This window comes from Triticum aestivum, chromosome 4B (genome assembly GCF_018294505.1).
Source record: "Triticum aestivum cultivar Chinese Spring chromosome 4B, IWGSC CS RefSeq v2.1, whole genome shotgun sequence".
In the NCBI taxonomy this organism is placed as follows: Eukaryota; Viridiplantae; Streptophyta; class Magnoliopsida; order Poales; family Poaceae; genus Triticum; species Triticum aestivum.
In genome coordinates, this window is record NC_057804.1 from 350411560 (window position 1) to 350436659 (window position 25100).

Below are 25100 nucleotides of genomic sequence, written 5' to 3' on the forward strand. Positions count from 1 at the left end.
GAATCAGTTCGGTTTCTTGAGTCTCAACTACAAGCTGAAAGCATCGATCAGCTGTGCTGCGACAAGAAGCGGAAGGACCGCGGAAGTCCCTAGAGGATTCAGATGCATACTTTCTGGTGCAACAGCAAGCGTTGGAGGATTTTAGCGCCAAACAGGACAAAGTTAATAAGCTTGCTAAGCTTATTGCCAGCATGGTGGATACACAGAATAACATTTCTTGAGCTCTTCTGTTGTTTCAGTTATGCTCTTGTTTTGCTGCCGCGTTTATTTGCACTGGTGGCCAATTTTGACGGCCAGTGTATGTAATATGCTGCTTTGTTCCCTATATTTTCTCTGGTGGCGAACTTTGATGCCCATTGGATGTAATATGTGTAATAGCGGTAATAGGCTAGCGTTAGTTGCTTGCTTATTTATTTCCTTATTGTCTTGTTTAGTTGTTTGCTTGTAGTCACTGCAGTTCTTTTTCTGTGTTTTTCAAGTTGCCACAATAACCTATTTTTGGTAACTAGGCCACAATAATCATGGCAACACACGGACTTTTGTAACCATGGGCCTCCTGCGGGTCGTATGATCCATGGGCCTTCTACGGTCCATAGGATCCATTGGTCTTCTATATGGGCCGTAGGATCCATGGGCCTTCTACGGGCCGTATGATCCATGGGCCTTCTATGGGTCGTATGATCCATGGGCTTTATACGGGCCATACGATCCATTGGCCTTCTACGGGCCGTAGGATCCATGGGCCTTCTATGGGGTGTATAATCATTTCGCCAATCATGGGCCATACTATTCGTGGACCATAACGGGTCGTTAATAGGCCGTATTTGATAACTCTATGAAAACAGCCCAACGGTTTTTTTTGACATGAAAACAGCTCAACGTATTAAACGGGCCACAAACGAGCCGACTGTAACCACATGCTGAATATGGCCCACAAGTAGAAAATGACAGCAACGGGCCATAAGTAATCGAATGCTGGAAATGAGCCCAAGAATAACATGGGCTTGAAACGGCCCAATGGAATAATGGGCCGTTAATGGGTATAAAGTGATACACTGTTCATTACGGGCCAGTTTCACCATGGGTCGTTAATGGGCCAAGAGATACAAAGGGCCTCATATGGGCCGAAAGACGTCATGGGCCATACGTGGGCCGGAAGTTAAAATGGGCCGGAATCATATTGGCGGCCTAGAAGACGCTAATGGGCCTAATTCGGATAGGTCATAACGGGCCCTGGGTTAGCGGGCTGTAAATGGGCTATATGCGAATAGGCCGTTAACAAGCTTTCCGTGGGCCAGCCCGCCACCTTTTGACCAAGTCAAACGGGCCGGCCTTTTCACCGGAATGGGCCTCTGTTGGGCTGTGCCACATGTCGACGTATCATAGGCGCCTTTGGTCCAATGAGTGGATGACATCTATCCTAACGGTGAGCCGACACATGTTTCCTCCAGCCAATGATGATTTTACACGTGGAAAATCCCCGTTGGTCTGGGCTGTTAACGGGTTATCGGATCCAAAACTGGACCCGGTAGCTCGTGTCAGTCACCCTTGACGAAAGCACTTCTGTGACGCATGATTTATCGTCATGGAAGTGGACACTTCCGTGGTGATAATTTTGGTTATGTCATGGAACACTTCTACGACAGCACAGGTATGACTATCTTGATTCTGTCATAAAATCATCATGGATGTACATGCATGAGAAAAAATGCGACCTACTTTGACAAACACGTATCATCACAGAAGTGTATTTTTTTGTAGTGGGTGCTCAACGCTATTTATTTATTTCCCAATGATCTATGGCTATCTTATGATGTTTGAGTAGATCCGTTTTGTCCTATAGGTTGATAGATGATCATGACTTGTGTGACTTGTATATTTTATTTTGGTGTTGTCCTATGGTGTCCTCTATGCCCCACAAACATGAGGGATCCCCATTGTAGGGTGCCGCAATACGTTCATAATTCACTTATAGTCGGTGGCATGAGTGACATACTACACAGACTTGAGTAAGTGGGCTATTGCGTATGGGAGTAAAGAGGACTCGATACTTAATGCTATGGTTGGGTTTTACCTTAACGATCTTTGGTAATTACAGATGCTTGGTAGAGTTCCAATCATAAGTGCATATTATCGAAGTAGAGAAAGTATGTTAGCTCTTATAAAATTGCAATAATGATCACCAGTCTAGTTACCGATCACCTAGGAACAAATGACTTTTTTGTGTGACAAAAGCTATCTACTTTTATTATCTTGCAATTTATTTGCAGTTTTATTCTCACAAAGTACTTCTAGTTTTATTCTTGTTCTAGGTAAAGAAAACATTAAGTGTGCGTAGAGTTGTCTCGCTGGTCGATAGAACTTGAGGGAATATTTGTTCTACCTTTAGCTGCTTGTTGGGTTGGACACTCTTATTTATAGAAAAAGGCTGCCAACAACCCCCTACACTTGTTGGTTATCAGGCCACAACCTAGTTGATACCGTGCTTCGTCTCAGCAATGATAGAAAAATTGCTCGAGCAACTAGGTCCTAGGTGTCAGTCGCACTTGTGCAGTTCTCTTGTCTATTGACTATACACCAACAATGTCGTGGGACCCATATGTCAGCAAACCACTAGGAGGAAGCATTTGCTTTTTTGCTTGTATATAACAATGAGGAACTTGCCTGCATATGGCCATGGACATGGCGGGTCCCTACTACCATCCTCTCCATGTATAGTCCTCTCCCGAGTCCTTCCGTTTGTTGACCATCTTGACAATGCCAAATGGAGGGGCCATGGTGAGCGCACTAAGTCGCACGGAGGATGACAGTGAGGCCTCAAACGGGAACAAACAGGAGCAGGGCAAGATGCCGTAGTGAAGTCGTGGGTGAAGGGGAGTACGAGGGTTGACAGGTTTGGGTGCGGGCTGGGGCTGACATCGGCATTAACGATTTAGGAGATGATGGGGCGGTGATGATAGAGGCGAGGGGTGTCCCGATCTTTTGATGAGATGGTAACTATCGATTTGGTGGAGACGACTTTGACGATCCGTCTACAAACATGCACCCATGTTGCACCTTAGCAATAGCTAAACCAATCTCCTGAGGTTACGGATGATGTCGGAAGCACAATGAGCCTGACCACGAAGGTCTATTCTTGAAAGCACTCAAAGAACAATAAGGAATATGATAAAGCAATCTAAATATTGTGAATATATATATGAAGTATTGATAATGGTGGGGATCCGTAGGTAGTCTTGGCCTGGTCGTTGGACACAAACGAAGTACGCAAAGTTGCAATGGAAAACTTTCATCTAAACAAATCCCATGGAAAATGTACTAGATTGATCTACTTATATAGGAGCAAGGGGTGGCAGCCAAGGAGATGAGAGGACGTCCCAAGGCAGCCTAAAACTAACCCTAGGTCATACAAGGCCCATGGGCCCAAGTGGAGGTGATGCAACACCTTTGGATTTGTAGGTTGAGACGGATTCTGTTGTAGCGTCAGATTGTTTCGTCAATATCTCCATGCTCCGGATGAATTTGAAGGTGAACCAATTGGGTTAAAAGGGAACGAGATAAGATATCGAACAAAAAAAAAGAATCACCCAATTTGGAGTCCGGATGCAAAAGCCGTTGGTGTTTTGACTCAGGTATGTTTGTGCAGTCCGAATCTGAGTCTATAACGTGAGAGACTTGGACTCTATCTTATCTTGGGCTAAAAGTGGTGTGAGAGAATTTCTTGAATAGCAACTAAACAACTCTTTTTCCCTTATCTTCATATCTGGATTATACAAGTGTCATGTAGTTCTCAAATAAATACACATATGCAATATTTGTGATCATATCCAAGATAGCCATGTCCTCATCATCCTCCCCTTCTTGAAAACAAAGTCGTCCTCGCCGTTGCTTAGTCTGATATATGACTAACAAAAGAGACAAAGTGTACAAGATGTCTATGTATATGTCATCCATTTTTACTTCGCTCGGTTTTTGCACATGTGACACATTTATACGCGAGTAACTTCCATAGTTCATAAATATAAAGCCAAAATATTATCACAAGAAATAGAAGGCATGAAAATATTGCAACTCAGTTTGCACATATAATTGAAGCTCCTTTTCATATCAAAAGATTGATAATGTTCATCATTACACCATCCCAATATTGGTGAATAAACTTTACTTTCATCAAATGTACATGCTACAACATGCTTAAATAAGCAAACATGCAATATGTCATTTGACAAAGAATCATCAGCAAGATTAGAGTTCATATAAAAATGATTAAACGTCGGCACAATTATTTTAGAACATATTTGATCCAAATATGATTTAATCCCCTGATTCGCATGGTTCTTTCACAGTTAATTTTATGGGTGCACTCAACATTGTTGATATTGCAGTTGTTTGATCACATGGCAAAGTCAAATAATCATAATAGTCCTCTAAAATGAGTGGTGCGATCAAAGTAGTGGGTAGCTCATCACATGGTGCATTTAAATTGATAGGGCATTCATCAATCTCATGTGGAGGTTGAACATCCGTAACTTTATCATTACCTCTTATGATCAACTCAGATGATGTATGCACTTTTGATGGTGATGCATCACATGGTGCAGATGATATAGTCCTCACAACAACGGATGTGGTTGCCATAGTATGCCTAGTAGTTGAAGGAACACCGTACCAACTCTTCGAATGTGCACCTTGCACTTGTTCTCCTTGTGGGCCACACGTCGTTTTATTTCCTGTTCGACTTTGCAAGCAAGATGAAACAAACAGTCCATAGGATAACACTCTTCATGAATTAGTATCTCCTGAATATCACGGTTTAGTCCTCCCAAAATCTATCCATAAAATATTCTTCACTTTCTTCTAAAAACGAGTGCAGCAATGTACATTTTAAATCATCATAGTATTTTGTTTCGGTGTCATTACCTTGTATTACATGTTGTAGTTATTTAATCATGCCACGAGTATAATAAACATCTACGGATCTACCTCTCATCACAAGATTTAAACCATCCCAAGTAGTAGGTGTAACACTCGCAATGTCATGCTATATGATTAAGCTAATCATTTTTCCAAACAGTGCTTAATCACCTTGTTCAATATCCCATTTGAAATTCTAGTCAATTCAAATTCAAGTGAAGATTGAAGTTGCTCAAAAGTTGCTGAAAAAATGTTCATCATTTGTCAAAAATTCCATAACACTCCTTTGTTAAGGAACACAACATCACTTTTGTGCAAAGATGAGCATTAGCAATTATAACAACATCAATTCAGCATTTTTAAATGCTATCCTATTTATGAAAAATACCAAATGAATTCTTCTGGTCTCCAAGATATTTGTGGCACTGTCTAATATCACCAGGGAATAAAAGGGGCACTTCCCATATTTTTCCAAAGAAAATGGTATGCCCTCTGATTATAAAAAAACAGAAAATCAAAGATGTTTAAATAAAAGAGAAACCCTCCCCCTGGGCCACTTGGCCCATCTAGCTAAACAACCAGCCCACCTCCACCTCCTCCTCCTCTACAGAACACCAGGAGGGCGTGGCGCTCATCCACGGCGCCATGGCCATGGATGGCTGCCACGAGCCCCTCCCTTTGACCTATAAGGGCACCCCCCCCACACCCCACCGAAACCCTAGCCCCTCGCATCTCTCTCCCTCGCGCCCCCTCCTCCTTCTGCGCCCGCTAACATCGCGGCGCCCTGACCGGTCTGCCTCTGCCCCGCCGACCTCCCCGTCATCCGCGGCCACCGTCGTCTTCGGCGTGCAGGAGCACGTCCAGGAGGTCTGCCGCGGTCGGATCCTTTCGCACCGGGGACCACCTCAAGCCGGGACGGTCCGTGTGCTCGCCATTGAGCCCTTCTCCGCCGCGGACGTCACCAACTCGTCATTGTTGCCACTGCTCGGGGCCGCCTCCAACCTTCTAACCTCGTCCACGAGAACCGGGATGAGCTGCTCCCTCGGATCCCCCTTTTAGCCCTTCAATTTGGACGCCATAGGCCGTCATCTCCGTCGAGCTCGAACCCCCTTGTACGCAGAGGTGCGTGCGCTCGCTGCCGCCTGTTACTTCTTCTGCTGTCGTTGTTGCCGGTGCTGCCGGTTGTCGCTGCTACTGTCCCGTGCTCGCCCGCCCCTACTGCGTGTGTGTGCCTGTGCTGCTGCTCCGTTTGCTGCTGGCCGCTGCCGCCGCTGCACTACAGATGCTCCTTGCGTGCTTCTGCGCTGCCCGGTCTCTGTTCTGCTTGCTGCTAGCCACGGCAAAGGCCATGACCGTGGTGTGTGAGAGCGCAACGTGTGTGTGCCGTGTGTGTGTGGTATGTGTGTGGCTGGCTTTTGCCACAACCATGTGTGGCCGGCCCTTGTTTGACTAGTACAGATTAGGATTTATATTAGTAGATCAATTAGCCTAATGTGCAGATGACATGTGGGCCACCCCCCTGTTGACTGGTCAACTTTGACCTTTGACCTGCTGACTGTGCATGTTGACTCATCCTTTGGACCCCACCTGTCATACTCAGTGGCTGGCTACTGCTGGGTATAAAAAGATATTCTGGTTTATTTGAATTAAAATAAATTCAGAAAATGTTTAAATCTTTGGAAATTCACATAAATTAATCCGTAACTCAGATGAAAAAGTTTTATATATGAAAGTTGCTCAGAACGACGAGACGAATTCAAACTCGTGGTCTGTTTACCTATCAAATGCCTCTAACTATCTGAACATGGAACTTTCCCTCTCCGATCATCTGTCTGGCACAGGTCCGGAACCATGAAAATATTCCCGGTTGACTTCCCCCTTCATCGGTATCATGTAGCACCGCGTTAGAACACGTCGAGTTCTGCCTGTTGTCCTCTTATGCACTTGCTTGCTATGTATTTACTGTTTCTCCCCCCTTTTCTCGTCGGTAGACCCAGTGACGATGCTGATGCCCCTGTGATCGACTACATCACCAACGACCCCTCCTCGTCTGAGCAACCAGGCAAGGCCCCCCCCCCTTGATCAACCCGATATCGCCCATTCCATTCTCTCATGCTTGCATTAGATTTTGCTACTGTAATTGATTGCTCCAATTCTGATGCATAGCCTGCTTTTGTAACCTACTTATTGTTACCTACCTGCTTATCCTAAACTGCTTTGTATAGGTTGGTTAGTGATCCATCAGTGACCCCCATCTTGTACTTGTTGCCCCTGCTTCATCATCGAAGACCCGATCAACGGGATCGAAGACTAGGCCCCTTCACCGCACATCACTTTCCCCTTAGTTGCTCGACACTGCTGGGTTACTATCGAGTGCCGAGGGTGAGACCTCTACAACACTTCAAATGTTAACCCTGAAGTGTAGCTATTTGGTCGTGGTCATCGAGGGTGATTCCGCCTTATCCACTTTCGATACGACTTTGTCGTGCAACCCCTCAAGTGTGAACCTTGGGGGTGATTCCTCTTACATTCACCTTGATGATTACATCAAGCATAACTCACCGAGGGTGATTCCTCGGGTTTCCCCTTGATGTTTAGACACACAGTTACTATGATTACTATGACTTTACCCTGAACCATGTTACTAAAGACGGGCCGACACTGAGGGGTACCCGCGCGAGCATAATTGTGAGTTATGTGGAGACGGGTTGACCTGGAGGGTACCCGAGAGTTGAATACGAGGCATGGCCGGACATTCTTAGCCCTTGCCGCAAGTCCTCGAGACGGGGAGACGGGGTCACATCTTTCGTGAGTCTCTGCTCGTGACCGCACTACCAATACACTAACGGTTTGGATATTTATCCAAGGGGCCTTTGGCCTGATAGCACTAACCATCACGTGGCCATATTATGGGCATTCTGCGTCGTATACATCAGCCGAAGCTTAATAGACATCAGCGACTGAGCGGTGCGCGCCGGGTTGGACTGGTAAGCACCTGCCTTTTTAAGGAGGTAGCTAGGTCTGCTCACCGGCCGCCCACACAACGTGCAGGAGTTCCCGGGGAGATGGCACATGACCCCTGGGGTCATAGGTTTAGTCCGGCGTGCTTGACCTCTCTATTCAGCCTAGGTCGGGTTGCAGCGTATTGTTTGGCCGAGGCCGGGCATGACCCAGGAAAGTGTGTCCGGCCGGAGTTAATCTAACGTGGTCGGTAAGTTGGTGCACCCTTGCAGGGAAGAAAACATCTATCGATAGCCTGTCCTACGATAACGGACACTTGGAGTTGTATCCCGATAGATACAACTAGAACTGGATACTTGTGATGAGAATTGGATTGTGATGAGGTGATAACTGGATAGTATGGCTCTGGGATTGCTCTCTCGCAGGGAGTCAAGAAAGTATTTCTGGTCGAGGTTGATAACACTACTACTACTTTACTTTATGCTACTCTACTCCCTCCTGTTTGCTGCACGATGGTGATTTCCAGAAGATGCTAGTCTTCGATAGGACTAGGCCTTCTCTCTATTCTGGCATTTCTGCAGCCCAGTCCACATATATAGTCTTCCTTTGATAATGTTGCGTATGTAGTGTATATCCTTGCTTGCGAGTACTTTGGATGAGTACTCACGGTTGCTTTGCTTCCCCTTTTCCCCTTTCTCCTTCTTTCCGGTTGATGCAACCAGATGTCGGAGCCCAGGAGCCAGATGCCACCTTTGACGACTGCTACTACCCCGAGGGTGCCTACTACTACGTGAAGACCGCCGACGACCAGGAGTAGTTAGGAGGCTCCCAGGCACGAGGCCTTGCCTTTTCGATCATAGATGCTTTTGTGCTAGCCTTCTTAAGGCAAACTTGTCTAACTTATGTCTGTACTCAGAAATTGTTGCTTCCGCTGACTCTTGTGTATTCGAGCTTATGTATTCAAGCCCTCGAGGCCCCTGGCTTGTAATATAAAGCTTGTATTATTTTAATTTGTGTCTAGAGTTGTGTTGTGATATCTTCCCGTGAGTCCTTGATCTTGATCGTACACATTTGCGTGTATGATTAGTGTATGATTGAATCGAGGGCGTCACAAGTTGGTATCAGAGCCGACTGCTTGTAGGATCCCCCTTTCCAACTCCTTGGCCGAAGTTGAGTCTAGAAACCAAAAATCGTTTTACTAACTTGGTTGTGTTGCTTACAGGCCCACGTCTTCAATTTGGTGGTATTGGGATCTTTTATTCCTTGTCTATACTCTGGGACTCTGATCTCTCTTCTATTCGGATTAAATAAATTTACTAACACCGACACTTAGGTTCTCGTAACCACTTCATCTTGGAGAGCCACTTCATTCCATATGATCGCCTGCTTCAGCAGAAGACTCCGAAGATACTCTCTGATGTTATGCCAATAACTTGTGCTCATCGTGTTTGCCATTCCCTACCACCGATAAGTCCGTATGAATAAATGCATATCCTTGTCGCTCATACCTTCACCCCTAGTTACTCTTGTTATTACAAGATGCCCCGAAATACTCCCTGTTGTCCCGAGAATCCTTTGGGCTTACTGCCTTGCAGATCTTTACCGCATGAGAGCCCTTACGGATAATTCTTCACACCTACCGGGGATCCGTTCATCCCCACTTGTTCATGTGTTCCGCAAAATCCTTCAAAATACTATTCGATCTTCCAAAAATCCTCAACAACGTATTGCTCTTGATTCACCTTGCCTTCTTGCATTAGGATTAATTCCATATGTCTAACAATATTCATTAAACTCCTTTGAGATTGTCATTCTTATCTTATTGATTTGACATGTGCGTGAATGCACACATTCATTAGTTATTCCCTGGTAATTATTTATCCTTCCGGCTCAGAATCCACTCCAGACATGAGCTGGTTCTCGGCAAATCAAACCTTGAATGATTATCGGTCTATGTCTTTTAAACTTGCTTATCCTTTGATTAGAGCATCTGCTTCTGATCCCCCGAATTGGAGATCATAATTCCTTTGCATTTAACCTTTGGAATTATCAGATATTTCCAAAATCTGATCCCTCTGCATTATTTCTTCTTCTAATTGAATATCGTTACTCACATCAGCTCCGTTGTGGATCATCAGATCCATTATTAGATTATAATCCGACATTGCCTTCATATTCAAAGAACCTTGTGAAGTTCTTTCCCAAATACATAATGCCTTTGGTAATTGTATCCTCTCCTTTTGTCAACCATGCTCTGCTTTTGAGCTTGTGTTATTTACTCTTTAAGTTTGTGGTATATGTTCCTAATATGCCCCTATGGGTTGAACCTATGCCTCCCATAATCCGTTTGAACCCGAGAGTTTTAACGAGTCTTACTCTTCTGGTGTTTTGCCATATAACATTTCAACACTACAAAGCGAGAAGTAAATGAAATGATATGCATTGAAGAAGTGGGAGTCAACCTTGAACTTTGTGTTCATGCCCATGGACACGATGTAGATCTTACAATGGAAGCTTCTCTTAAAAGTAATTATCCCCTTGGTATAAGATCATCTTATATCTAGGATTTGATCCTTTACAACCGTGGTTCTGACCATGATTGTTCCCCTTTGATCCATTTCTCGGACAAGTTAAAGCACTGGTCTTCTATAGATAAATGCATCTTTGCAATCTCTATTTTGATCTTCCACCGAGTATTACTGATGTAGGGTGGAACCCTGTGTGGACGATCTTTCACGTTTGGAGTGGATCCTACGGGAAGACACGAAGAACGCGCGGAAGAACACGAGGAAATCACGGGGAGGAACGAGGGAAAACACTCAACCAACAAGGAATCGGTCACACAAGTGCTAGATCAAAGAACACAAAGAGATACACGAGATCCAAAGTCAACAAAGGTAAGGATACAAAGGTAACCGATCTTCTCCTTACGGAGGCCTTGATGGTCTTCCCTAGAAAGGGGTCTTGAATCCGCTTGGGGGATCTTCTTCGAAGAGGTCCTGAGCTCCAAGGAGAAGTAGCCAAGTGGATGAGCAAGGCTCTCACACAAAATATGAGCTAAACCTATGCTACCTTAACTAGGAGGAGATGGAGGAGTATATATAGTCTAGAGCCACGAAGGGGTAAGTGAGGGCGAAGGGGTACACGGGCTCGGCCCAATACACTGTGCGCAGATAGGCCGGTTTTACCGGTCATGGGGGCGGTTGTACCGCTGGCAACTCATGCAGGGCGGAAGTATCGAACGAGGAAGGCCGTACTACCGCTGGGAGGTCAGGCGCTGGCTTCAGGAGATGGACGTCATAGGGGCCAGCGGTTGTACCGGATGTTGGGGCGGTAGTACCAATCATTTGGGAATTACCGGTACATCCTGGGCAGTACCGGCCTTGCACCGCACGATCACAGAATGGTGGTCGGTAGTTGGGCGGTAGTCAACCGGTTGTACCATCCTGGCGGTTGTTGACCGGTAGTACCGCTCGTTCTGGAGCGGCCAGGTTCTCTTCCTCCTTCTCTTCCATGCTTGGCCTTGGTCCTTGGATTCTCCATGGTCGTCTCGATCGTACCTGAGTATATGCAAGATCCATGCATGAGGTAGTAGCCATGTCTCACATGTAGAAAGTGAAGGTTCGGAGAGGAGCGAGTTCACCTTGTGTCCAATGGTGTATATTCGAGGTCTCGTCATATGTCCTCTTGGGGCTTGTGGAGTAGTCGGAGTGTACATGGGGATGAGCGTGGGATGCTCCGCATCATCTCCCCCCCCCCTTGGGAAAGATCCGACCTCGGATCGTGATCCTCATCACCATGGAAACGGTTGTCGTGGACGGACTTGTAGTTGGACGAAGTTGAAGACATGGCGCAATCCAAGTAGTTCAAGGTGTTGCCGGAGTGATAGACATGCAAAAAGAGCAAACACAAGCAACACTCGGAAATACAATGGTTAGCGCACACAAAGTGTCCATCATGCAAGAATGAGTCCGTGCGGCAAGATTGGTCGTGACAAAGCGCATGAAGCTTATCAAGATGATCTAGAATGAGATGCAAAGCATTCATGGGAGGAAATGCAATCATTGTGCACACAAATGTGTTGTAAGTATGATCAATGCAACCACGGTGCAAAATGATGTCATAGTGAGACGGTTTATCAATAGCATGAATATGGCAATGGATGCTCAACATGTGTATGTTTTCATGCAATTGATGGTGGACAATATGATCATTATGTATGAATATGCCATCAAGGAAGATCACAACAAATTTGCTAAGGAAATGCACAAGCTCATATATCATGGATGAAGTGGGAATACAAGATGCAACAAGGCAATCATAATGTGAGTCAATCCATGCATAGGGTGCAAACTTGTGGTGAGTATGATAAGTCCATCGAGCATGACATGTATGAGAACAATCAACAAATATGGAGGTGTTGGCATACCGAAGCTCAATGTCGAGGCATGAGTGGAGTTTCGAAGGTGCATCCAATAAGTGCGAGCGCTCCTCAATGTGAAGGTCCATGTAGCCGATCTCCAATGTCGCTCCTCCGTTCACGAGATGTATCATGTAGACAACAAGAAGGAGACAACAATGAAAGAGTGACCCATCCAATATGCGCATTTGAGGATGGCTCAAAGAGAAGGACTTCACCTTTAGGAGTGTCACAAGGATGATGTAGTTGTGCATCTTGTATGCCTTCACATAACCAATATGCCGCGTGATGGTACCGCCTTGTGAATCCTTCAAAATGAAAGAACATGACAAACACTCAGAAAAACAAATGAGGTCAGCGGAAGTGCAAAACCTATCATTCGTGTGGTAAGATACCCAACAAGTGTATGCATCATGCTCATCATAATATTGGACAAGGGAGCATTTCATAGTATGAAGGCTTATGATGTAAGAACAACCAAATACAAGAGGCTCAATCAAACAATCATGCATCACAAGTAAAGTGTCCAAATCTCCAAGATCAATAAGCATAGCAAGTTGGCACTCAATACAAGGTGATATGAGAGATGCAACTAATGGAGACAAGAGGCAATGATTATGACAAATCAAGTGAGAGGCATGAGCATATATGTCATCAACCCAAGAAAGCGAGTAATAGTGGAACATGGGCGATGCAACATAGCAAGCAATCATAGTGATCAAGTCAAGCAAGCTAGTAGTGCAAAGGTGTAACATACTATAGGGAAGAATGACAAGCATGTCATGTGTGCTAATAGTGGGCATGAATAATTCACATGTCATAGCACAAGCATGAAAACAAGATATGAGGAAAGTAGGTTCATGGTGTTGGCAAGAAGTCCTATGTAAATAGCAATGTAACATCATGACTCTTCCAACACAAGAATCTATAATAGTATGAGGCACATGATAAACATGGCAATAGCAACAAGGATCTCCACCAAGCATGCAAATACACATAGAAGTATCATAATGGTGAATCATGGGTAGATGCAAGCAAGGGTCACAATTTCATGGCAAATGCATAGAAGCAAGTATAACATGCAAAGTGAACACGGGAAAATGAGCATAAGGTGACAAGTGGTAAATAGCCCATAGCCGTGTGAGAGCCAAGTAGAAGAGATGCGCGTAGTCCTTGCGCGAAGGGAATGGTGGTAAGGATAGTCCATGGGATCCCAAGTCATCTTGCTCTCAAGAGCTCGTTTCGTCAACTCATGGGATTGTGAGGTTGACGAGTGTTCATAAGTACCTACACAAAACAAAGACAAAGAGAAAATTGTGTGTGCATGGTATATGTACACATCATCCATCATGATGCGCACATGCATGTGTCGGTTAGCACAAAATAGCCAATGCTCAAATAAATGAGATGCGTGATATAGAAACATGTTATCCATCATGATAGGTTTGTTGTTATGTATAGAATAATGGAGACTCAAACTGTGTAATGCATCACGAGCAATCTATAAAGCATTGTTATTCATGGAATGCATATGGTGCACACAATTATGGGAATCATGCAAAGTATGGAATGCATCAAAATCTCCTAATATGTATGAGGAAACTATGGGGATCTCCTCATGAGCATTAGTGGAAACATCACATGGAGAATATTGACAACATCCAAAACAATGCATATTCGGACCAATGTGCTCATGGCATGGTATAGGAGATGAATTGCATAAATCATGTAAAGGAAGCATGGCAATATCATCACAAGAGAAGCAAAATCCAATGACCATCATCTCGTCATCTATGCCATAAGTGCAAATGGGATTGATTTTAATGGGGTATGCATAGTTACTATGTTGAGATTGTAATGAGGCAATATGGGAGATCTCACTCATAGCATATGACAAGGTCAATGGATTGTCAAACATGAAGTGACCAATAGAATTTTCACAATATATCCTATGAAGCATAGCATCACAACTAGGCAACTCAACATGCTCATCATCATATTCATCATAAATAGGTAATTCAAGGCATGAAGAAATTTCACTAGCATGAAGCATGGTAATAGGTGGGTCAACATCATGGGAGCAATCAAGGTCAAGAGAGTCCACTAGTGGGACAAGAGAAGCACCGTCACCTATGTTACCTTCGGAGCATAGCTCATGTGTTGTAGGTGAGGTGTTGAAGATCCAATCGGTGTCATCTTCATCTTGATGGAACCATGTGGGGGGTGCATCATCGTCCACCATGGCCATCGGTTTTCCCATTGGAGGGATGGACTCGTCGCGTATAGGCGTGTCGTCATGTAGGATACCTAGCACCAAAGAAGAAAACACACTAGGAGTAGAGGTTAAGTCGTTAGAAATCATAGTGGCCTCACATGCCGTGTCAACTACCTCACTCTCTAAGTGTTGTGGCTCACTCACTCCCTCAAGGATGCTCTCACTCATATGGTTGGTGCAGTCACTCAAATGGTGCTCAACCTCACATAGGATGTGTGGCATGCTCTCATGTGTGGGGCTAGTGGTGGTCACACTCATCCTCTCATAGGAAATGCTCTCAATGTCACGTATGGTGGAGTCACTCATCTCTCTCATGGGGTGGTGGATCTCCTCACATGACAAATGGGGCATCTCTTCATATGTGGGTGTCGGAGAGATGTTGGTGCAAATGTCTCCATGCGCGGTCGCGTAGCTTGACTCGGAGGATGAGTCCAATATGGGCACCATCTTCATGTTATTGAAGAGGTCCGCGCTTGTCGCCGTAGTCGAAGGGGATGGCCCTTTCTCGACCGTCTTGTCGCCGTCTTGGTGTTGGAGGTCCATATGATGTGGCACCTCATAGCTCGTCTCCATGACCGAAGGGAGTTTCCCATGCTCGGCCATCTTCCTTGAGGGGCTTCCGAAGATGGAAGTGTCGCCCTCGCTTGTAGGTGGTCACCTTGGACTTGATGAAGTTGTTGTAGGCGTACTCGTGGGAAGTAGGTGAAGATGACGTACGTCCAAAGGCGAAGATGCCTTGATAGCACTTGGCGAAGATGCCAAAGTGGTTGTTGTAGCCGTAACACCGTCTTGGTGGTGGTCATCACGTGGTCTTCTCTTGTGCTTATGAAGCTTGGACTTGGCGTGACGTAGGTCTTGTTGGGACTTGTATGTTTGTGCTTGTGGAGCATCTTCATGATGATGATGTCGTTGTCGTGCTTGAGCTCCTTGGCGTTCGTCGTCTTCGTACACATGATGCTTGGAGGTGACTTGCCCTTCATGACGATGTGGATCATGAACGTGATGATGGTCGCCATGTAGATGTGGACGAGGATGATTTGCACTTGCATCTTTTTCGCCCTCCGAAGACTTGTGGCTTGAATGTCGCCGCCTTGAAGATGACGAAGGGGAAGTAGACTTGAGGAAGGTCCGAATCTCCTCCATCCTTGCATCTTGCTCCTCTTTATGTGCGGCAAGCTTCTTGTCGATGTAGTCCCTTCTCCTTGCTTCGAAGTGACGAATGTCGATGGAGATGTTCTCGATGCGCTCTCGCAATCTTGATTGTGGTCCTTGCACTTGTCATTGTAGATCGAAGATAGACGCTTTGGTGATGTAGTTGTTCACGCCGTCGTTGTTGCCGTAGACCGGAGAGGAAATGCCTTGCCTATCCATCACAAGACTCGAGCAAATATGAGTGGGAGAAAGAGAAGAACTTATACCAATGTACCTTGACCGATGTTGACAATGAATCAAGTTCACTCAAATGCGGACAATGAAATAGCACTATTGGTACCAATCCTTGTCGGTTCTCACACCTACACAAGTAAAGCTTATGGTGGAGCTCGGTGAGGATAGTGGCACAAAAATTTAATGCAAAATGTTAGCAAGAGTCAATAATGTTGAAAGAGATTCACAAATTCGCAAGCGAAACAAGTAGACCAATAGCAATATGTGGCACACGGAAACACACACACGGATAGATAAATGGGGTCGTGCAACCAAGGAATGAGCACAAAATGTGGAATCCACGAAAAACGCTCGTGTTGCACAACTCAAGAGAGACGCTAGCACGATTGCTCTATAGGCGGATACGACACTTGTGCACAACCTATAAGATGTAAAATGGATAAACTTTCTATTCCAAGTATGCTATGTATGTATGGTTCCCAGTGTTTCTCTCAAGATGATCCAAGATGATCGGATATGACAATCTTATGTGCAATGTGGTATGATGCTATGGCACTTGCTTACAAGCTTCTTAGCTCTCTTTCTTTTGCTTAAAAGCTTTATTTCTTTTTTTTCTATGGCCACTTTTGCACAATGCACAAACCAAGATAGCAATTGTATATATGCGGGAACAAACTTGTGACACAAGATATGATACCAATATAGGCACCACGATGATATGGTATGTATGCTATGGGAAGTATGATCACTAATGTGCACAAGTAACATTGCCAGCAATACACAAATGGCTAGTCTCGATAGGCAAGTGACGCAAAATATGGTCTATGATGGTTATCAATGCAATTTGCAAGGGAATATACAATGGAGTCATCGAGGTTACCGTCCGTGGCGATGATGAGTGGCGGTGTTCTTGATGTAGATACCAAGATGATGGAGTCTCGTCCCTAAGTAGCCGAAACACCTTAGGAAACGGAAAAACCGTGAAATCAAAATCTCAAACGTCAAATGTCAAAATGGTGGTAGTGGAAAGCGGTGGTGGTTTGCACTTGGCAATGCAGAACTAGAGTGACGGGCTATACATGTGTCGGAGTTGAAGTTGTCGTCCCTAAGTAGCCGAAACACCTTAGGAGACACAAGCCACAACTCAAACAAGCTCAAACAACTATTGGGTTAAGTTGGGGGTGGCGGAAGTGTATGGTGGGCACGCCTATGCGGAAGTGGTGGCGGTGGTTGATGAAGAAGCAATTGTCCCTAAGTAGCCGAAACACCTTAGGAGACTCGAATCACTACTCAAGCAACCACTAATGCTAAGGGGAACAAAATGGGTTAGGTTGCGGAAGTCGGTGTTGGCTATGCGGATGATATGGTGGAGGGCCTAGGAAAACTTGCCAAATTTTGGAAAATTTGATGGAGTAGAATTGTGTTGGTGGTATTTTTGTGGGATGGGGGATGTCAATAGCTTCAAAACGAGCTAAAGAACGTCAAAAACAGACTCCGGATGAATTAGTTATGGGCAAAACGGTGAAACTCGGAACGCTGAAACTGGGAGGGGCGGTAGTACCGCTCGGATGGGCGGTAGTACCGCTCATGGTACTCAGAGGTAGTACCGCTCGGAGGGGCGGAAGTACCACTCGTGTCGGGATTTTTCGCAGATCGACTCGGGGCACGATTTTGGGGCGGAAATGGATGATTTCGGGGCCAAAATTGGATGGATTTCGTGGATGAGAAGAGGGGAAACTTGGGGGAAAGCTAGATCCACTTGAAACCAAGCAAATCCATGGATCAAAATCAACAAAACATCATCAAACCAACAAATCACAAAAAAAATTGGGGGCTATTTTTGGTGGGGATTTTCGGATTTAGGACGAAAACAACAAAATCAAGCTAGAAAACACGGGGTAGGGGCTCCAAAAATGTGATCAACGTGGCTCATGATACCAAGATGATGTAGGGTGGAACCCTGTGTGGACAATCTTTCACGTTTGGACTGGATCCTATGGGAAGACACGAAGAACGCGCGGAAGAACACGAGGAAATCACAGGGAGGAACAAGGGAAAACACTCAACCAACAAGGAATCGGTCACACAAGTGCTAGATCAAAGAACACAAAGAGATACACGAGATCCAATGTCAACAAAGGTAAGGATACAAAGGTAAACCGATCTTCTCTTTACGGAGGCCTTGATGGTCTTCCCTAGAAAGGGGTCTTGAATCCGCTTGGGGGATCTTCTCCGAAGAGGTCCTGAGCTCCGAGGAGAAGTAGCCAAGTGGATGAGCAAGGCTCTCACACAAAATATGAGCTAAACCTATGCTACCTTAACTAGGAGGAGGTGGAGGAGTATATATAGTCTAGAGCCACGAACGGGTAAGTGAGGGCGAAGGGGTACACGGGCTCAGCCCAATACACTATGTGCAGACAGGCCGGTTGTACCTATCATGGGGGCGGTTGTACCACTGGCAACTCATGCAGGGCGGAAGTACCAAACAACGAAGGCGGTACTACCGCTGGGAGGTCAGGCGCTGGCTTCAGGAGATGGACGTCATAGGGGCCAGCGGTTGTACCGGATGTTGGGGCGGTAGTACCGGTCATTTGGGAATTACCGGTACATCCGGAGCAGTACCGGCCTTGCACCGCACGATCACAGAATGGTGGCCGGTAGTTGGGCGGTAGTCAACCGGTTGTACCGCCCTGGCAGTTGTTGACTAGTAGTACCGCTCGTTCTGGAGCGGCCAGGTTCTCTTCCTCCTTCTCTTCCATGCTTGGCCTTGGTCCTTGGATTCTCCATGGTTGTCTCGGTCGTACCTGAGTATATGCAAGATCCATGGATGAGGTAGTAGCCATGTCTCACATGTAGAACGTGAAGGTTCGGAGAGGAGCGAGTTCACCTTGTGTCCAATGGTGTATATTCGAGGTCTCGTCATATGTCCTCTTGGGGCTTGGGGAGTAGTCGGAGTGTACATGGGGATGAGCGTGGGATGCTCCGCATCAATTACCCTCTGGTATCTCGAGAATAACAAAGAACTGTGTTGCTTCCTACGAGTCTTCATCTGGTATTGCTTCTCATCGATTTTAGATTTCCCCGGGTTTTGAGTTGTTAGTCACTCGAGAACGCCGATAAGTGAATCGATTCCACACTCCGATTCTATAACTCTAAGTAATTTTTGTTGCTTACGAGTTTAATAATCCTTCAAGTCATTCCTAGCCTGATCGGCTATAACTTTAACGTGCTAACTTTTAACTGTGCTACCTGGTCCTTCTTCCTAGAGCACAATTTTCGATGCAACAAGCTTGATTTCGAATTTGTGTTGTACCCGTGGTTCCAATAACCTTTCGCTTCATCATTCCTTTGACTTGATGTCATCGCCGATCAATTACATCTTCATGAAATCTCTCGACAAATGTGTCGTGATCATCATCAACATTCTAAGCTCTTCCAGGATACCAATCGAATTCATGATGAGAAATAGCATCCTTGCCCCTTGATGATTTGTGTTGTCATCGACAACATTCTTGCCTCCCCCAACACGAATTTGTTCATATAAATTTTGGGAATACATCCTTTTTGACATGTCGATGGATTTTTGCTGAAACCATCGGGCACCTCCTCATCTTCCTTGATAAAATTGCATGAGGTGTTCAAGTAATTCTCGATGGATCCTTTGTGTTCCCAAGGTCCGGCCTTTACCTGATGACCATGTCAATGCTATCCAAAAGTATGACTGTGTTACTCCGAACATCATTAAGAACATTGAAGGCGCAATGCTAAATGTTTCTTGATCATTATCCAAACACCGCTGTATGGGTAAACATCATGATTCTCCTTGCCCCATTAACTAAATGGATAAGTACTTGATGTCCTATCATGTATATCCTGCTCTGTTTGTTCTTGTGAAGCATATACTCTAATACTTTTGTATAAGCACCTTTTCCTTTCCATTGGTCTGGTTAAACTAATAATGACATTTTCCTTTCCATTGTTTTGTTTCACCTTTCTTGTAATCTAACTAGTCTGAGCAGAGATAATTCCCTGCTTTATGTAAACACCTGGTGTACAAACTCTGTCAGTAAGACCTTGTTACTATTGTTAATGATATTTCGGTAGCCATCGATGGATGAGAACTTTGCCTATTAGTTTGCCCGTCTTAACGAGCAGGAAAATGGTTCTCTTTGTCCCTCGCCCTTGGTACCAACGTTATTGCCAACATAACTGACAGGCTATACTCTGACCTGCCTTGCTGTCATGAGAATGCAAATATTAGTGCCTTCCTGCTTTTAACACACATGGTGGGTCCATAACCCAAAGTTCCACAGGATCAAAACCTGACTCTCCTGTACAACCTTTATTCTGAAGTATCCTTTGCAATTGGCTTCATATTAAATTCTCGAGCCACCGTCCTATGGATGATCTAGTCTGGTATCAGACGGAATATTTCCTTTCGTTGCTCCGAACCCCTTTGGCCTTCTGATTTGGCATCAGACGATTGCCTGCCCGTTAAAACTTCTCATGGAACCATCATACTTTGCTCTCGATGTTTTATTAAGTTTTAACTCGAGAGGTAATTCTGCCTCATTCCCTGAATTGTTCACCAGATAATTAACCCTATAAGGGTCAGTTCTCCCAAAGTTACTCTTTACTTCTCCACTTAAATCTCGGGACGAGATTTCTTGTAGTGGAGGAGATTTGTAACACCCGTGGTGTCATGCTATATGATTAAGCTAATCATTTTTCCAAACAGTGCTTGATCACCTTGTTCAATATCCCATTTGAAATTCTAGTCAATTCAAATTCAAGTGAAGTTTGAAGTTGCTGGAAAAATGTTCATCATTTGTCAAAAATTCCATAACACTCCTTTGTTAAGGAACACAACATCACTTTTGTGCAAAGATGAGCATTAGCAATTATAACAACACCAATTCAGCATTTTTAAATGCTATCCTATTTATGAAAAATACCAAATGAATTCTTCTGGTCTCCAAGATATTTGTGGCACTGTCTAATATCACCAGGGAATAAAAGGGGCACTTCCCATATTTTTCCAAAGAAAATGGCATGCCCAATATTTTCTTATCCATCTCTGATTATAAAAAAACAGAAAATCAAAGATTTTAAATAAAAGAGAAACCCTCCCCCCTGGGCCACTTGGCCCATCTAGCTAAACAACCAGCCCACCTCCACCTCCTCCTCCTCTACAGAACACCAGGAGGGTGTGGCGCTCATCCACGGCGCCATGGCCATGGATGGCTGCCACGAGCCCCTCCCTTTGACCTATAAGGGCACCCCCACACCCCACCGAAACCCTAGCCCCTCGCATCTCTCTCCCTCGCGCCCCTCCTCCTTCTGCGCCCGCCAACGTCGCGGCGCCCTGACCGGTCTGCCTCTGCCCTGCCAACCTCCCCGTCATCCGCGGCCACCGTCGTCTTCGGCGTGCGGGAGAACGTCCAGGAGGTCCGCCGCGGCCGGATCCTTCCGTTCCGGGGACCACCTCAAGCTGGGACGGTCCGTGTGCTCGCCATCGAGCCCTTCTCCGCCGCGGACGTCACCAACTCGTCGTAGTTGCCACTGCTCCGGGCCGCCTCCAACCTTCTAACCTCATCCACGAGAACCGGGGTGAGCTTCTCCCTCGGATCCCCCTTTTAGCCCTTCGATTTGGACGCCGTAGGCCGTCATCTCCGTCAAGCTCGAACCCCCGTGTACGCGTAGGTGCATGCGCTCGCTGCCGCTTGTTACTTCTTCTGCTGTCGTTGTTGCCGGTGCTGCCGGTTGTCACTGCCGCTCTCCCGTGCTCGCCCGCCCCTACTGCGTGTGCGTGCCTGTGCTGCTGCTCCGTTTGCTGCTGGCCGCTGTTGCCGCATACCGCTGCCGCCGCACTGCAGATGCTCCTTGCGTGCTTCTGCGCTGCCCTGTCTCTGTTCTGCTTGCTGCTAGCCACGGCAAAGGCCATGACCGTGGTGTGTGAGAGCGCAGTGTGTGTGCCGTGTGTGTGTGGCTGGCTTCTGCCACAGCCATGTGTGGCCGACCCTTGTTTGACTAGTATAGATTAGGATCTCTACTCCTAATTTCTCAGTTGGTAGGTTGCTTTCCAGGTTTTATTTTCGTCCCACCTCACCCGGTCTTTTTTGGTACTTCTTTGGTACTTCCTCCCACCTCCCGCTCAGCCGCGAAAAACCAAGGAAAACCCTCCAGCCGAATCCCCACCCGTGCCCACGCGCCTAAACCTCCCGTAGAACCCATCTGTCACGAACGAAAACAAACCGGCGAAAACAAACCGGCGAAGATTAACCAACGAAAAAAATCGCTGACCAAACTCCCGCACGTACGACTGAGGTATCGTGTCCTCGAGCGAGAAACAGTCGCCCGACTCTCTGCCCTCGTCCGCCCGCCACCGCCCTTCGTCCCTTCGCCGCCGCCCTCCAGATCCCTTCGCCTCTCCCGACGCCACCAGCCCCCGACCTCCTCCCCGGCTCCCGGTGTCGGTCGCCCCCCACATCTCCTCCCCCGATCCTGGCGTCGCCCCGCCCCCACCTTCTCCCTCACTCCCGGCGCCGCCCGTCCCCCAACCTCCTTGGATCTCGGCCACCCCGCCCCACCTCCTCCCTCGCTCCCACCCGCCCATGCCGCCTATCCGCGCCCCTCTCACACACTCCTGACCTCCTCCCGGCGTGCCACCGCCCCTGCTCCTCCCTCCTCCAGGAGGACGCGCCGCCGCCCCTGTTCTTCCTTCCTCCTGTCGGCATGTGCGCCGCCACCCCTCTGGCCGTCGCCGGCATCCCGTTCGAGCCCGTGGATCCGAGGAAGATGGAGACAATGGATGATGGGAAGGAGCAACGGCTGCCTCGTGGTGACCTCGTGGAAGCAGACGGTCAACAAAGACCACCATCGAGGCTGCTACTAGTATGTGTAGAGATGAAAAAAAGATAGTACAGAGAGGAGGGAGGATTGCAATTCAGACAGATTGGCTGGTAATTAAGGTTTAGAGATGTTGCTGAAGATTTTTTTTGTTATGCAAATGCACTTCTCCTTGCTTTAGGTTTTATGCATATGTGACCGCGATTGCTAGAAGTTGTAACAAAAGACATAGAAGTGGTTCTGCTCTTGCTGTTTTCATGTATTATCATTGGTTCAAAGTGGAAGAGGATTAGAGCATAGAATGCAATCTGTAGTAATCCAAAAAAAAATCTGTTTTGTAGGAGTTCAAAAGAAGGATTCACATCAGTGCAAATCTCCGGTGGGAGTAAGTTCAGAGGGGGGAAATGCATCTGGCCCAACCGCCTCGACCTCAACAAGCCCCGTCAAGATTCGGCACCGTGAGCTGCACCCCCTCTCTTCCTTCATAACTAGGAGTTGTGGAGGAGCATTGATTGGTTGTCTACTTGAAAACAAAAGAAGATGAAGTACATGACCATCGTAGCTACTGTTGAAGAGACGTTGTGCGGTTGGTTGTGGATGAGAATTTTCAAGCCGGCAATTGATTTCCAGCAAGGGCAGCAGAGAAAAATCCATGACGAGATGAAAACCACCACGACAGCATCATGGACGTGATCGAGGTACCTCTGTTTCCACAGTCCTACCAGGAAAGTTTTCAGGTTATCCTGGTTCCAGGTTCAGATTGTTTATAGAGTAATCATACATCGATAGTGTGTGCGCAGTCTGTACAAAATGGACAGGCGTAGTTTTTATTAACCAACTTGTTGTGCATTATTGGTTCTAGCTGAAATATCTTTTTCCCTACATCTTACACCAACAGAGATTCAGGGAATTAGTGAGGTGCATAAGTATAACAACAAGGCAGGCAAGATACCAGGGTGCAGGCTTCAACATTCAATCGTTGTGGCCAGCATGCACTCTTATTTCATAATCTACCTTGCATGTCTTATATTTGAGAGGGAATTAGATTTAGCCTGGCCGTGCCGTCGATCCCGGATGCTACTAAATTGTGTAACTACCTAAGTTCTTTTTTGACTATGCAGAAATAGCATTGGCTGCAACGATGGAGTATGTTTTACATGTTTTTTGTTGATGAGAAAAGTATGCGTTTCATCTTAACCATACACTCGACGAAAAATGCTATTTTGCGAAAGAACGTCTTGTCAGCTATGGTATTTAATCTCAGAGTTACTAACTCAATGAGGTGTACTATAAGTTTGGGGCTACTATTTTTTCCATATACATAAATGTATTTGACACCTCTGAGCATCTAGAAATCTTGCAATTGGTAGATAGCATTTGCCTTCCGAAAATTTTCCTTGAGACCATGAGAGTCTGAAGAAAAATGATTAATTATTAATGTTGTTATATTTATGCATGTTGAAAGCTATTAAAAATTTCTTATTTCCCTTATCGGGAATGAATTGTGATTTATACTAGCTGTTAGACAAATATTGGAACACAGTGTGCATGATAGTTCTTTTTAGAATATGTAAAGAACTTTGTGTCCCGATGAACTCACAGAAAAAGAGATTTGAAATTATGTCCAAGCCTAAAGAAGGGCCACGTCTAAAATAGAACACCACACCCCTTTTTAAAATTACTGACGGGTTGATGTTGTTGCATGTCGTGGCAGGGACGGCCGTGTAGCAGCCGTATGCGCACTACTTGTGCTGGGGGCTGATCTGGAGGCCCCTGATCGGAAGGGACGCCACTGGAGTGGCTGCGGGAGATGGTAGCGGTACACCAAGTGGCAAGGCACCATATGACAGACAATTGTGGATCTGCTTCGGTTCACTAAAGAAATAAATGCATGGATAGAGAAGGTATGCTCTAAGATGTTTTCCCTTAGTTTAAAGGAAGGATTAGTAGTACATGTAACTGTCTTTTATTTTCTTGGTATTCAAACAAGAACAAATCACTGTTGATGTTTAAACTCTCTAGAATCTTATAAATTTTATTATTCCTCTTAAATTTCTGATACAAAATTGGAGTTGTAAATTATTTATTCTGGCACAACCAACTGCTTCTTCTTCTGCCTAGCTTGCTTTAGATGAAGTATTCCTGGTGACCTGGTCAATAGACTGCACTTGCCTATTCCAAGCACATACATGCTATTAAAGATGAGAAGCATGTTCTTTTATTTGTCATGTTCTATCTCTAACATGTGGAAGGTGCCAAGTGTAGTACTCCCTTTCATAGTTCATGTGCTCTATG

The 25100-nt window shown here is 45.7% G+C and overlaps 1 long non-coding RNA gene across 1 annotated transcript; it reads left to right on the forward strand.

Annotated features, from left to right (window-relative positions):
* Nucleotides 1–21086: 21086 nt before the first annotated feature.
* On the forward strand, nt 21087–24899 carry LOC123092154 (uncharacterized). Its single transcript, XR_006444354.1, has 3 exons — nt 21087–21566; nt 23147–23503; nt 24520–24899. It is a non-coding gene; the product is annotated as an uncharacterized lncRNA (long non-coding RNA).
* Nucleotides 24900–25100: the final 201 nt, after the last annotated feature.